This window comes from Ostrea edulis, chromosome 9, assembly GCF_947568905.1.
Source record: "Ostrea edulis chromosome 9, xbOstEdul1.1, whole genome shotgun sequence".
NCBI classification, from domain to species: domain Eukaryota; kingdom Metazoa; phylum Mollusca; class Bivalvia; order Ostreida; family Ostreidae; genus Ostrea; species Ostrea edulis.
In genome coordinates, this window is record NC_079172.1 from 67,804,451 (window position 1) to 67,821,035 (window position 16,585).

The window sequence follows — 16,585 nt, forward strand, 5'->3', positions numbered from 1 at the left end:
AAGTATAACAAATTACAATGATATACAGTACGTATATTTTACTATATCCCATGTAACATAACCAAAGCCAGATGTTGCAGCACCCTTCTCTTAAACCATTTGTACGGAAAGAGGATGTAGCTTTCAGAAATAATAGAAAACACTTGAATTCTCCTTTACTTGTGTGTTGTCTTTCAAATCTAAACAGTTACAGAAAACAACAGTGCGTGTTGACAGGAGACTTTGTCGGCGGGCTATGCCTAACTTCGCTGTGTATTTATTATATTTAAAGACCTTCACTTATTTCGGCCAAACTGTATATCTTCAGTCAACAGGAATAATTATGTTCGTAAGTACAAACATTTTTACCTCCATTAGGACAAAGTTGTGTGTTATGTCAACCAAATTGAGTCAGATACAATTTGTTTTCTGGAATGACTTTTTGTATTGCTTCTTGTGTTTTATGCAAACAGTAAGGAAAACATATACATGTTTTACCTTTAATAGACAAAAATGATGTATATACATGTAGAGCTTTCTGTTATACAAATCAACATTATACACGATTTCTGGGATATACTTGTACCTGAAAACTCTTGGTGTGAAATAGGGAAATACTAGTATACAGACCAGTATCAAGGAGGTTTAGAAAGAAAAATTGGAAAGAAAATACTTCACGTCCTAAAAACGGATTAAAAACGCAAACTAGCTATCCTTTCAAAGTCGTCATCAGATTGATTGATCTTGGCTACGAATGTTTCCGTTTGCTTGATCTGGATGTGGGGTTTATGGCGGGTGTAGCCGGTCGACTGGAGATGCTTACTCTTCCTGGACACCTAATACCACCCCTAGCGTGCCTAGGGGTCCGGGTTTGCCCAACTCTTGATTTTGTTTTCCTCACATGAGTTATAAAATTGATCTCTGTTCATTATCTTCACTTTTTCATCAAAAGCTTACAAGTATGAAATAATCAAAATTTGGATATTTCCGTTAGTGGAGATTTTACCTATTCTATTTTGCTATTTATACAATTTGACAGGAACTCAACCCCAGTCGTGTGCTGTAATAATTATCATCTTGTCGGTAATGGATGTAAAGGTAAGTACGATCACAGAAAAGAGAAATTACATGTACATCAACATTTACACGAATACCTAAATTGTTTAAAACCTAAACCTAAACTGTTTGAAAAATAAAACCCACAGTGATATTTCGGTCACTTTGCAGTGTGTTTTATATCTTTACTACGTCATTTTGTGTGTCTGACTTAACTCGGATTAATTTGAATTCTGATAAACTGTGACCTGGGATATTTTGGCGACTGCTTGACGAAGTGTCCGGCTGGGCTGTATGGCAGTCTCTGTTTACAAAAGTATTCATGTATACCAAAGCTGTGTAATCACGTGACAGGTTGCCCTGCTGGTAAGTTTCGGATGCTGCTTGGAAATGCCAACATGTGACTATGAAATTACATGTATTGAATTCCTTCAGTTGAGGTAACTGTAATTATCAGATGTTATTAGAAGCAATCTATGATATAATTTCAATTTTTAAAAACATTAACACAGAAGTCCATGTGTGAGCGCTGTTGATGTATTCTGCACTGTATCTTCAGAACAAGATATTGCAAAATTGACAAGAAATATGTAATCATGCACATTTTATTTGATTTTATATTCTTATTGAAGCGATGTCAACTTTTGTAAAGCTACTGAAATGATTCTTTTGCGCTTAAACTAAATCTACATAATTTACAGATATGAAAAATATACACCATTTAGACAATTGATATTTTTACACAATTTTTTCATACAAAACGGAGGACTCCTGAACATATTACATAATGTAGAAATCTTATGAAATGGAACAAAAAGGATAATAATGACAAGTGGCCCATGGGCCACATCACTCACCTGAGTCACCTTGGCTCATATTTAAAAAAGAATTCCTATATATTGGCATGTAAAACTTTGATCCCTATTGCGATCCCAATCTACTCCCGGGGATACGATTTTTTTTTTCAAAATTGAATCTGGTCTAGGTCAAGAAGCTTTTATGTGAATGTAAACTTTTCTGGCCCAGTGGTTTTTCAGAATAAGATTTTTAATGATTTTTCCTATATATTTGTATATAAAAATTGATCCCCAATCGTCGCCTCATCTTACTCCTTGTAAATTTCCACTTTCCTGGCCTAGTAGTTTTTGAGAAGAACATTTTTAAAGATTTTCTCTATATACATATATGTATTTGTAGGCAAAACTTTGATTACCACTTGTGGCCCCATCCTACCCCCTGGGGGCATGATTTTAACAAATTTAAATCTGCACTATGTCAGGAAGCTTTCATGTAAATCTCAGCTTTTCTGGCTCAGTGGTTCTTGAGAAGGAGATTTTTAAATGACCCCACCCTATTATTGCATTTTTGTGATTACCTCCCCTTTGAAAGAGACATGGCCCTTCATTTGAACAAACTTGAAAGCCCTTCACCCAAGAATGCTTTTGCTCAAGTTCGGTTGAAATTGGCTCAGTGGTTCTGGTCAAAAATGTGAAATGTTTACGACGACGACGACGACAACGGACACATTTTGATCAGAAAAGCTCACTTGAGCCTTTGGCTTAGGTGACCTAAAAAAGTGAAAATAACGAACAGTGATCAACCAGTAATGACTTTATTGCATCAAAATATCATTAATGTAAAATGAGGCAAATCATGAGCGCCTGTTAAGTAATCGTAGTAGCTTGACATCTTTTAAGAATAACCAGTTGACAACCTTTATCTAATAGAGAAAGAAGATGAAATTGATATCTTTGCTGATGATTCAGAGATAAGTCAGTATAAGTGCATATTTTCCTCAATTCTAAGAACATCATTTTCTCATTGAATCGCATTATTTCAACACTTTTTTTTATGATATCAATTGTCGTAAATTAAGTTTTCATTCATGATCCACCTGCACATTTGTAATTAGCATTGAACATTTATTTGATCTTGTAATCGATGATACTCCATTTATATAATGATCTAAAAAAAAATTGAAAATATATTTTTTTTAGATGATTGTAGATACATCCACCACAAATACATGTATAGTCCATAACAAAGAAATTCTGAACGACATCAGACCACATGCTTATATTTATTCCTTCAAATTATTTATCACATTGCATTTGGAGTGGGAGAGGTGTTTTATATTTTTAAAAAAAAGTTATCAGACATATCCATAGTTTAAAGCAACTTCCTGTTAAAAGTGAATTTGAAGTTGAATAAAAAATAACGATACTAAATTGTACAGTGATGTTCATACGAGCTCGCTTCAGACGAAAGGCCCTAACTGTTGAGAACATGACATGCAATAAAAATGATCCTTGGTAACAACAATGAAAGAAGCGTACTGTAGAAATTCCAACGAAATACAGAGTTGTATTATTGTATTCTATCAGACTTAAGTATGTCTTCAATAAGGAAGTTAATACCTATATCATTATGGGCAAGATAATTTCGATGCACGGCATCAAATCAACCGCACAAATTTCAAATATTCTGAACTACTAGAGCATTTCCAAAGAAACACACGGAAATCTAAATTCTATTCATATATATTTTTCAAGTCTTTTATTCGGGACCTATATATATGTTACTAATAAGGAATGATTCTACCGAAACAATAGAAATGATTTCTCATTTCCCCATGCGCATTTTCTAACACAACCTAAAACAGATCGGGCGTCCCTGGAGCTGATACATAGGACAGGATGACCGGCTATATGCCTAATTATAAATATTCTCTCTATACATAATCACAACGTTATCATATCGTGTGCGTATTTAACTAGAACTGTCAATGTTTATAGTTACTGCGGAATCGTTTTAATTCGTTGGGGGCCAATGTTCGTGGGTAAACAAAGTTTTGCTGGTTCGTGGGGACGTAATTTCGTTCGTAAGGTATACAACGCTACTAGGAGAGATGACTCTACTTGGTTTGAGGACACGTAAGTTCGTGTTTAAGAGTGACCCACGAAATCCACGAACAATGATGATTCCACAGTGTATGAATATACTGTAAAAATTGAATGAAAATATACATAATTATGTAAAAGAAATAGAAACCATCATAAGGGCTATACAGGCAATATCGGTGTTCATGACTCTGATAAGGAATACATTAAGGTATTCCATGTATAATGAAAGGATAATGAACAATTCTGAAGGATTTAGATAAACATAAAAGTTTATTGTTAAATAATGATGAAAGTGAAGAAGATGAAATTCACATGACTGGTAAATGATTAGAAGCTGACCTTTTTGCACTTAAGAGTTTTTGGAAGAGTTGTCTGCCCTTTGTAAAATTAAGAAAAATTTAATTTTCTAAAAATGTGTGTGGTCAATGATTAATTTTATTTCATATTTTCATGAAAAGAAAGTGTATGTAACTTTCTACCAAGAGATTAGTATAAAAATATAATTTGTTTTTAAAATATTGTAATAAAACATGCTTTTCTCATATACTTCAATGTTAAATTCTAGGTGAAATAAATCAAACAGGAAACAAAATTTTGAAAATTCCTATGGTGGATTATTTTTATTTGATGAACCCTTCAAAATGATACCATGACTACAAATATTCCACCATCCATTTATTAGATATGAGATATGATCATTATACATCGAATACCTTAAGAGTTGGGCAAATACGGACCCCTGGACACACCAGAGGTGGGATCAGGTACCCAGGAGGAGTAAGCATCCCCTGTTGACTGGTCACAACCGCCGTGAGCCCTATATCTTGATCAGGTAAACGGAGTAATCTTTACTCCAAATCTGTGTGTAAAGAAAGGCCTAACAATCGGTCAGACAGAATTCAGAGCACTGACAGGTTGTATTGGCAAACCAAATCGATAGACCGACCATAGAATTTGCAAACTACTGACTTTAAACAAGACTGTTGAAACCTCTGAAATAGCACCTTGTTTCTCAGTAGCCTGTTTCGATATAAAAACTGACCGTACGCAGAACAAACTCTAACGTATCGAATCAGTTGGGAGACTGTACCATCAACTTGTTTGTCAGTGGCTTACCTCGATTTAAAAACTGACAATACGTAGAACAAGCTCGAATCAGTTGAGAGATATAAACACTATATGCAGGTGATAATGGCATATTGCTACATAAATATGGCAAGTTGACGATGGAGAAGCTGAAATTGTCCCGTTTGCCATAAAGTCGAGTTTAAAGTATACATAAAGTCGGTCGAGTAATCAAACTTTCTTGGGTATGAATACAAACGCCGCTTCAAAATTATACGAGGCATTTGTACTGGCTTTTTGAGTATGCAATGACATCATAATAGAAATAAAATATGAAAAGCACGCATTAGAATATCTATACAGAGTTTATTTTGTAAACAGACTGGGATTTAATCAAGTAATAAAATTCCCGAAACATTTTAAGATACCGACCACTTGTATTGTTTTAAGTACCACCTGCAACTAAAATGCAACTTCTGAAATGTAGCGAATTCAAACGATGATTTTTATAATGGAGGCAAAGAAATGGAAGCTAAATTATAGGTCTATTTATTTTACGTTGATGATATCCTGTTGATTTTGCGCAACAGTCATCACAGCCATGAGCGAGGCTGGTTTCGAGGCTCGAAAAATTATGTTAAAGGGGCATTAGCTGTGAAAGTGATGACAACATTTTTTTTTCTCAAAATCTTTCGCTGCCATAGGAATATATATCAATGACTAATAAAAATATTTATTTTGTACAAAAACAAGATAATCCTAATAAAACTACGTTAGATAACTGCTTTAATGTAAAGAAATATATAAGGAAGAATTATTGTCTTGCAAGACAGTATTTATTTGATTACCAATCACATCTCTATGTGACTTTTGGATGGTCAAAAAGTGATTGAAATAATTGAGTACTAGTATTATTACTGAAATACATGATGTCAGTTTTGGATGACAAAATTACAGATTTTTAAGCCATACAACAGAAATTTGTCACGTAAACACAAATTCTTTGTTAATTCGTGTTGTCTCCTCTTACACGCCATGGAGGTAAAGAAAAGTAACCGCCCAGCACTTCGTCTAAATCTGTCAGTATAATGTTACTAGCACGAGTCCTGACGGTGAAAGTGCCGTTGTTCCTTTTCAAAACTTGCAAAAAGCTGACCAAAAACTTAACGTAAACTTGCTCCACCCATCCTCCATCGTTTCTGTGAGATCCTCTGAATTTCTGTCGAAATCTGTGTTCAACAATTGCGTTTTCAGCTTCAAGTAGACCAACGTCAGTGTTTCGCCATTGTTGATCGACCAAATCATATTCCGAATGTAGTTTTCTTCGCTCGTTTTGTCTTCAACTGAGTTGATGCTCTATTTTCTCTTATTTTACAGCAGTTTTATCATTTCTAATCCTTTGAAATTGAATATTTTAATGAAAATCTAACGAACCATATCTTGTGTTGTCTTATCGTTATTTCTGACGTGTTTCACACCAATTGTTAGGCCACCTTTGCACACTGATTCTGACTACGGATTACTCCGTTTATCTGATCGAGACATAAGGCTCAATAAGAGTGTAACCGGTCGACAGGGGATGCTTACTCTTCCTAGGCACCTGATCCCATCTCTGGTATGTCTAGGGGTCCGTGTTAGCCCAGCTTACTCTTTCTAGACACCTGATCCCACCTCTGGTATGTCCAGGGGTCCTTGTTTGCCCAACTCTTTATTTTGTATTCCTTATAGGAATTCTGAGATTGATCACTGTTCGTTATCTTTACCTTTCATTTGCTACAGAAACATGAAAGATCGATAAAAATATAACTGAAAATAACAGAAATAGAAATATAAGAAATCAGATGTCATTTTTAGAGTTTCATTGGGAGATGACATGAAATTAGTATGTGATCAAATCTACTATAAAGCCCTTCGGATTTGATCACATTACCAATATCATTTCATACCCCCAATGAAACTAAAAAAAATATCTTATTTCTTAATCATTATTACTCTAGTAGTGTCACATATAGTTAAGATATATACATGTAAAATCGTTTGTGGTAGAAACCACAGGTTCATCGATTATAGAGTATTAGATCAAATACCTATGAAGAATTCAGAAAGTTTAACTGCACTATGTTTTGTAGCATATTTACATTAAAATTTCGAAGTGAAAATAAGGGTTTGTTTGTATTCAGAGCCTTTTCGATACTCGGTATGAACTAACCCCAGCGTCAAGAACATGAAGGGGTATATACTAGTAACTCCAACTAAGAACTTACAGTATTTCAATATTATTTCCTCTCTCCAACAAAAACGAAGTATACAAAGATAGTCCACCACAACTTTTCATACCCCCTTAATTGAAGATCCGGAGACATTTAATTTGTGGGTCTATCCATCTGTCTGTCTGTCTGCAAAACCTTTAAGCTTGGTCATAAATTTTACACATGTATTCCTTGTGACAAAACTTTTCTTTTCTTCTGGTATTGGAATTACTTTGCTGTCATACAGTGCATCAGTGTTTCACAAACACATAGTGTTATTTCTATCTTTTTATGTAGGATTATGATAATGAAGTACATGTAACATGACCTTATGAAAATATCTATAACATGAATATAGCTTATAGTGTACTGTGTCTAGCGAATTTTGTGAACTACACACGACGTTATGTGCGATTTGAATGTACTTGAACATATTGCATTGTACATGCATCTCGGGTGGCTTTGAATTTGTTTTAATGCAACCATTCAGTAACTTGACTAAAACAACAAAAATGTGTGATTGTGTTGAAGATACCTTCTAAAACGAATACTGTGTATAAGAATGCAGTATATAGAAATTGAGGATCAATCAAACAAGTGATATATAGTTTTGTTGACACAACTACAGGACAATAAAGGTCATGTTTTAGAGAGTTAGTACCACCTTATGTACAGGGGAAGTAATCAAAACGACCCGACATGGAAATATCAAGAAAGGATATCTTTAAAAATGTTTATGCAATCATGTGCAAGTGGTTTCAATTTATTTATTTTTTTGTTTTTGTTATATGAATATTATATATTCCGCAATGAAGAAGTCTCGAATATAACGGTTTAGCTATGGAAGTGCATGTCCAATTATTGATAAAGTTATTTATAAAAGTGGAAATAATTTCCGTATCCGTACGTGATAAATATTTGTTCGCTGATACTCATAAATGTCTGCGTTTATTGACATGTTCTTATATGGTTTTATCTGGGTTTTAGCTTCGGTACCAGTAGGAACAACAACTGCTAAACCTGGAAGTTGCCCGTAAGTACTGAAATATTGAAAAAAAAAATGATTATATTAAAACAAGTCAAATTAAAGACACTTAAAATGAGCTAAAATTACTTATTATTATGGGTCATATTAAATAGAATGTACTCTAGACAACTGGAAACTCCAGGCTTTTGTAATTGGAGTTCATCCGTTGTTTGTCTGTCTGTAAACTTCACACAGAATGGACCCTCTGAAGAAACACCAACAGGTCGTAGGGGACCATTAGCTGATAATCACCAACTGGGACATTCTTTACTAATTTTCTTTTCAACAACTATAAGAGGCCAATTTCTCAATTTGCAAGCATCAAGTAATGTAGATTCAGATTCGTCAATGGGGTTTAAAGATTAACAGAAAATCTGTCATCGGACAAAAGGTTTGGAAGTTCTACAGGAGAGGATAAAAGTCATGTCCTTCTTGACTAATTAATTTTTGACGAACAAAGGGGATTGATTGATTGAATATTGTTTAATGTCCCTCTCGAGAATATTTCACTCATACGGAGACGTCACCACCGCCGGTGAAGGGCTGCAAAATTTAGACCTATGCTCGGCGCCTATGGTCATTGAGCAGGGAGGGATCTTTATCGTGCCACACCTGCTGTGACGCGGGATCTCGGTTTTTGCGGTCTCATCCGTATGACCGCCCCATTTAGTCGCCTGTTACGACAAGCAAATGACACACAGGAATCATACACTTAGAGAATACAAAGTTGAGAATAGGACAAATATTGATGTTTGGCAAAAACAGACTCTATGGAAACACCAGAGTTAGGAACGGGTCGTTAGGAAGAGTAAACATCCTCTGTTGACGGGTCACAACCACCAGTAACCCTCTATATCGATCAGGTACACGGAATAATCCACAACAATAAAAATCAGTATATATAAAGGTCAGACAACATTCATACAACCTGTAATTGGGTCAAATGCTGTCTGACGTCTTTCATACCGATTGTTAGGCCGTTCTTGACACACTAATTTTGATTACGGATTACTTCTTTTACCTGATCAAGATATAGGGCTCACGGCGGGTGTGACCGGTCATTTGGGGATGTTTATCACTACTAGGCACCTGTGATATATCCAGGGGCTCGTGTTGGCCCAACTATGTATTTTCTATTCCTTATAGGAGTTATGAGATTGAATACTGTTCGTTTTCTTCAGCTTTTCACTCAACATAATGACAGGTTGTATCTGCAAATGAGATCACAATCAAGGTTTATTAAAAGTCCTTCCTCATTAAAATGAATTTGAATATTGCCATTGGTTTCATTTGTTTAGAAAGTTAAAATTTCAGTTTGTACATTTTAAAAGTGAAACACAATGGAAAAGTGAATATAACGGAAAGATATCAATCTCATGATTCCTGCAAACAATACAAATTAATAGTAGGGCAAACACGGACCCCTGGACATACCATATGTGGACTCAAGTGTCTAGGAAGATTGTTTCAAAATCAGTATGTAAAGAACGGCCTAACAATTGATATGAAACGTAAGACACTATCTGACTCAATGGCAGGTTGCATTTTTAAATAAATCATCATAACAACCATAGAATTTGCAAAGTGCTGACTTTAAAGGAAAAATTTTCAAACAATCAGATTAAGTCAAGTATTTTTAAAATGAACGGACAGCTCGATTCCCAATAGAATACTCGTACAACTTGATATGAAACGCGTCAGACAACGTTAAATGTTCGCATTTTCATACAATCAGATTAAACTGAAATATTTCTAAAATGAACCCTCCTCCGGATAGCTCGATTCCCAATAGATTACTCTTACAACCTGAGTAAGTTATTTTGATTTTGAATTGTAAATTTTTCGGATTTTGTTTTTAAGGGATAACGACAACGGATGCTGTCTTAACTATTACAGCGATGGTAACAAATGCAGAGGTATTTAAAATCAGATATAACTCTTCGTTATCTGCACCTTTCATTTGAAAACACCTCAAGCTTCAATGATATGAATTACGTACATGTGTTGAGATGAGAAGAAATATGGTTATTCGAAGCATTTATTTTTTATAAAACGGTCGTGATGAGTAGTCCCCACTATATTATTTTCATGTTTGATTTGCTTATTTTAAAGAGCTCCATATCATAAGCAATAACAAATCTATCTGCACTAAAATATTTGATTTCAAAATCGTGACCTAAAAATGGTATTGTGTTTTCTTTCAGAGTGTCCATCGGGATATTTTGATTACAATTGTTCTCAAATATGTCCACCAGGTTTTTATGGAAAAAAGTGTATCTCAGAATGTGAAACTTGTAACATATCCCTCTGTGATCATGTCAATGGATGTACCTATGTGACAGGTATGAATTCCTAGATAAAGATCAAGAAATAGAGTATTTTAAAATGGCTGTTTTCATGTTTTTATGTACAGATTTTATGTACTAGTAACTACCTTGTTTGAGAATTCCTTTTCACATAATTATAATGTGTGCAATTTCTAATACTTAGACTTGTTTTTTTTTTTAAAGTATATATTAGATAGATTTCCAAAGAACATCAACAGGAAAGTTTTGCATAACAATGATGATGGTTTATTGGTAGACGTTCATTCAGATTTTATTTACTACTAACCAGTGTTACCTTGTTTGAGAATTCCTTTTCATATAACTATATTGTGTGTAATTTTTAATATTTAGAATTTTTTTTAAAACAAGAACTAAATATTAGATAATTTTTTAAGGACATCAACAATAAAATTTTACATAATAATGATAATATTTTTATTGGTAGACGTTCATTTGATTGGTGCAGGGCTTTAGCACACCATCGTTCACATGTTTATTGTTAGACGTTCATTTGATTGATGCAGGGCTTTAGCATACCTCTGTACACATATTTATTGTTAGACGTTCGTTTGATTAGTACAGGGCTTTAGCACACCACTGTATACATATTTATTGTTAGACGTTCGTTTGACTGGTGCAGGGCTTTAGCACACCACTGTACACATGACAGGAAACATACACATCAATCATAATAAACTGCAGATTCTAACATCATATTACAGCATAGAACTAGATACATAAAGAATGATGTGGTTTACGATCAGTTTTTCGATGCTGCATTTAAGTAGTATTGAAGTAATGTACTGGTAAAATAATCCACAGTTGAATTTCACTGTATTGAAATAACTTTGTGAATGAATTTGTTTTTAAGGGAAAATGATATTACCCTGAACGTGAATTACACACATTTAAAGACAATGAAGTAGGATATCCATATGGTCTGGACGCAAACCTGACAGCTATTTTACAAGCGGATATATCTGTTTAAGTTACTAAATCAATAATTGTGAGTTATAATGCCAGATTCATCTTTAGGAATCTTTGAAAGGAACTCAGTTGTTCTGACTGAAAGTTTATCAACTAGGTCAATTTGAAATATACATGTATGGACATTTCCTCAAATTAAAGTTCAATATTTAGATATTGTACAATCACTTTCTGATATGCGTTGATAATATTTCTTATTTCTATGTAACATGGATGTTTTACATTGTTTTACATTGTAGAGATACAAAGAGACACTTTACATTCTAAAGATAAACAGAGAGAATCTACATTGTAAAGATACACATGGAATTTACATGCATAATTGTATTATAGTCAATTGTTAATGTATAAACAGAGTGGGGTTTTTTCAGTTGTAAGAGTGTAAATTGATCATTTGATTTTTCAGATACCAACATTCAAACTCTTATAAATCAGATAGTTGTGATTGCACAATATCTTTTATTAGGATAGTGCAATGTAGCATCATCAGCAAATAAGATCAATCCTTGAGTTTTGTCAATACAATGTGAGATCTTTGAAAGTGGAATTGAAATAGAAATAAGTGACACGTTAATAGTAACGAAGTTTACAAGAAGACATAAGTGAATATAACGAACAGAGACCAATCTAATAAATCCTGTAAAGACAGACATTTACGAACAGGGCAAACACAGGCCCCTGGAAATACCAGAGGTGGGGTCAGGCGCCTGGAAGCAGTCAGCGTTCCCTGCTTATCGGTCACACCCGCCGGGTGCTCTCCTTATTGATCAGGTAGATGGAGTAATCCATAATCAACATCAATGAGTAAAGAACGACCTAAAATTGCTATGGCACATCTCAGACATCATTTGACCTATTGAGTGGCTGTATTTGCAGAGAGTATCATTAGAACAACCATAGAATTTTGCGAATTGCTGACTTTAGATGAAAGTTTTGAAACCCCTGTAAAATCAATTTATATGCCAGTAGCCTGCGTCGGATTAGAAGTTGACTATACACAGAATAAGTTCTCGTAAATTGAATCAGTTGGGAGGCGAACGTGATGGAATCCTTCCACAGGATCATGGGAAAACGTCGATGGAGAATCTGAAAAGATTTTTTGATAATATTTGTTAACATGTATTTCAGACTTTACCACCACAATTATATATGGTATACTGATTTTAGGTGTCAACCATTTGAAAGCATGTCTTACTTTTATACCTCTTTTCCATGTTACTTTTGCATGGTCGTCTCGTATACTACGTAATTTATCAAGTTTGAAAGAGTTCATTAGATAGATTACATGCGGAATATGTACAATAAAGAGTTCATTACATAGATTACATGCGGAATATTTACAATAAAGAGTTCATTACATAGATTACATGCGGAATATTTACAATAAAGAGTTCATTACATAGATTACATGCGGAATATTTACAATACAGGTTCATTTGACAAAGCTTGTAACAAGATATTTTCTTCCTAAGGCCCATTTATAAAAGCTGTTTTAATTTAGAAGACTTTGGCTTTAATTCCACACATGGTATTCCAACTTATACTCACAGGTTCGTTTAAAACGACGAAATTCTTTAAAATCATGTTTCAATTTTAATTACATTTAATTAATAGTCCAGTTAATGGGACGAGTGAATTTTAATTACAGTACTAAAACTTTAAAAAAAATCCTTAGAAACGGAGATGTATTGTAGAATTCGGGAAATGTTCTACCAAACCCTACCACTAATCCTCACGAAAAGTTACATAAGAAGAAGAAGAAGTATCTTGCTTTGGCCTTCAACTCGACATTTAAATGCATCGACGATGGTTTATCAATTAAAAATATTCAATTTCATTCATATGTTGATTTGATGGTTCCCAGTAAACTCTAAATAAAAGACACCAAAGAGTCTTCCACATTTGCATCATATTTGATTGTTTCACTGAATATATACGTTAATAGCAAACTAACAACTCAACTTTACGACAAACGTGATGACTTCAGTTTCTTCATCGTCAGCTTCCAATATCTAAGTAGCAATACTATATTACCACCTGTATATGTTATGTTTCTAAACTGATTTGATACGCGACCACATATTCTGCATCTAATCAATTCAACAGAGAGAGATTGCTGACAAATAATTTGATGTTAAAGGGTTTTCAACTGTCTTGTTAGAGTCAGCATTCCACAAATTATATTATCATTATAATTAATTGCAAATACAATCTGTCATTAGGTTGCATGCTGTCTGGTGTGTATCCTACTAATTGGCATACTGTTCGTTACATACTGATTTTGACAACGTATTACTCCGCTTACCTGATCAAGAGGGGGGCTCATGGCGGGCATAACCGATAAAAAGGGGATGTATAATCCTCCTAGGCATGTAATCCCATCTCAGGTGTTTCAAAGGGATTTCATTTGCCCCGCTCTCAATGTTACATTCTTCAAAGGATTTATCATTCTTCGTTTTCTTCATACTATTGATTATCAGAACTGTAATATGCTGTACGGTTAAGTCCATTAACATCTTGCAACACGACTTAAAGACAGTTTATCCGCCTCTTCATTTAACGCGGGAAATAAAACGCGGTGGATGTAAACATTTACATTGTGACGTCATATTAGCTGCAATGTGTTTCTTCTTCTCTCAAACCAAGCAAAAACAAAACGTTTGAAGCTATGAGAAAACTTGTCCGGAATTTAAAAACGTTTATGGTACTTTCTAAACAATCTAATTATTTTAATTACGGGATTGTCAATGAAGTATACCGCAATGACGGCGACATTTTTCCAGAAGCATTATGATCGTGTTTGAGGGCAAAGCAAATAATATTGGCATTAATTAGTATCTAGATCCATAACAGGACAAAAAATATCCCGAAATATTAGCACCTAACGTGTGAGGGCAGAGCTCAATCAAAGTATTCTAAAGTTAGACATTTTTTATCCGCATATTCATTAAACGCGGGAAACGCTATGCAACTGATGTAAACAGTGCATTGTAACTTCATATTCAGCGTCGGTGTTTAGCAAATACACAAACATAGGAAACGTTGTCAATCGAGTAGTGATTATATATAATTAAGAAAATAAGATTTACATGCTTTTATGGATTTTGTGTAATATCTCAGAACGACGTGAACATGGGTACACGAGATTCAAAATGGAGAAATACATGTCCACGCGATAGTATTCGAATCGACGCTATTGGGACCAAAATTTTCAAGTTCCATAGGTTTAATTTTCATTAGTTTTCTATATTTTCCTTTTAAACATGTATATAAGTGTTACCTATAGGGAGAGCTCCGCTCTCACGGCCCTTCGGGTCGTGAGAGGGCTTCACCTTCTAATACTCTTCTTTTTTCAGCTGATGAAGAGCAAATCACGTGACTCATATGTGTAATCATTTGGACGAGCTCGTCGCGTCGCGAAGCGACGCGATCTTCGCTCGCTATAAATCCTTTAACGGCTGAAAACCTGATTTTTTTTCATTAAACTTTTAAAAAATACGTTTATGAATTCCATGTGATTTTATTAAATGGTAGGCAATTAGACTGACTGCATCTGTCAGGTAATGATCAGGAATAGCAATATACTTACAGACATCATGATCATTAACAATTCTCAGACCAAAACGAATTCTCATCTCTTGTTTTTATCAGATTTTTTTTTTATTTTTGTCAACTTGGGAAAAACTAAAGATCATAAAAAACTCTCAGACAATTTTTGTTCTCAGAATGACAAAATTATTAAGTATTCTCCAAAGCAGATCTAAGGATTTTCTCAATAAAAAGATTCTCAAAACAAATATGACAGTCGTCCACAGACGTTATCGACGTAATCATCGCTGTTGGCAAGCGTTATCGATCCTACGGGTGTTACGTGACAGGCGAGATCCCCTTACTTATGATGATTTGGAGCTATTGAATGGTATCGTTTTCGAAGGTCCATTTTTGTGTACCTGCACGAAGATATTCGACGTGATTTCGAATGAGAGACGAGGATAAATATGACTCTTTCACCGAACCTGCCTTTGTTGTTTGGTTTGATTGGGGATATCCTCAATATGTCCAGGAATGCGGCTGACAGGTAAGGCAGGGCGGTGCCTGCTCTACTCATTCCTGTCTTTCGACGGGCAAGTTTTTTTAGTTGGAGATGTGACCCATAAAGTCGAAGAATTCTTGGTATATTCCTTTCTGTTAGTGGCAATGTCCTGCAAGTATTGATAGATCCTTTCTGTTAGTGGCAATGTCCTGCAAGTATTGATAGATCCTTTTGGCATGAATTCTAAATAGGTGTATAAAAATTAACTATTCACTGATATATAATTCAGTAACAGGAATCATAATCTAGGTATAAATTGGTACAGTATAAGTTTTACATTTAATATACATTTCTGGCTTCCAAATGCCAAACTGCACCCAAGCCCCTTTATCTGATGAAACAATAACAACTTTGAAAACAGCTACTGTCGTCTGATCTGGCCTTGTTGACCTTTTGAAAATTCTTTGCATCATTTAACATTTTTAAAATGAATGTTTGCGTACACCAAATTCACAACATTTCTTTTTGATGTAAACAATTAAAGCTAATAAAGAATTGTTATTAATACAAATTAAAGGAAGTGGACTACACCGAAATAGTTCCTTGATGATATTTTTCAAATGCAGATTAATCTCCCATAGCCTAATTAGTGGAAATGGAGTGATGGATGAAGTATTATGCTTAAGAGGCTTTGTAGAATAAATGTATTAGAAAATACAGGTATGAAATTAGGCAACTATATGTATGTATGTGAACAAACTACCATTTCTTCAATAATATCTTTAACTGTATAGAAAAAGTCTACGAGTACACATACCATAGAAAAAGTCTACGAGTACACATACCTATACCATCACTGCTAATCCCCTCCCATAAATTTTGTCCAATCATGAATTAAAGAATGTAGTAAACAAAACAAGCAAAAGCAATGAAAAGTTAAACTAAATAAAAACAAACAC

General features: G+C 34.3%; 1 long non-coding RNA gene across 2 annotated transcripts; it reads left to right on the forward strand.

Annotated features, from left to right (window-relative positions):
* Positions 1–1,277: 1,277 nt before the first annotated feature.
* Positions 1,278–12,755, forward strand: LOC125658746 (uncharacterized). 2 transcript variants are annotated; one of them, XR_007363789.2, is made up of 5 exons: positions 1,278–1,401; positions 8,240–8,285; positions 10,140–10,195; positions 10,484–10,621; positions 11,478–12,755. It is a non-coding gene; the product is annotated as an uncharacterized LOC125658746 (long non-coding RNA). The 2 variants fall into 2 exon arrangements; XR_007363788.2 differs by lacking the exon at positions 11,478–12,755 and adding an exon at positions 10,790–11,461.
* The last annotated feature ends 3,830 nt before the right edge of the window (positions 12,756–16,585 follow it).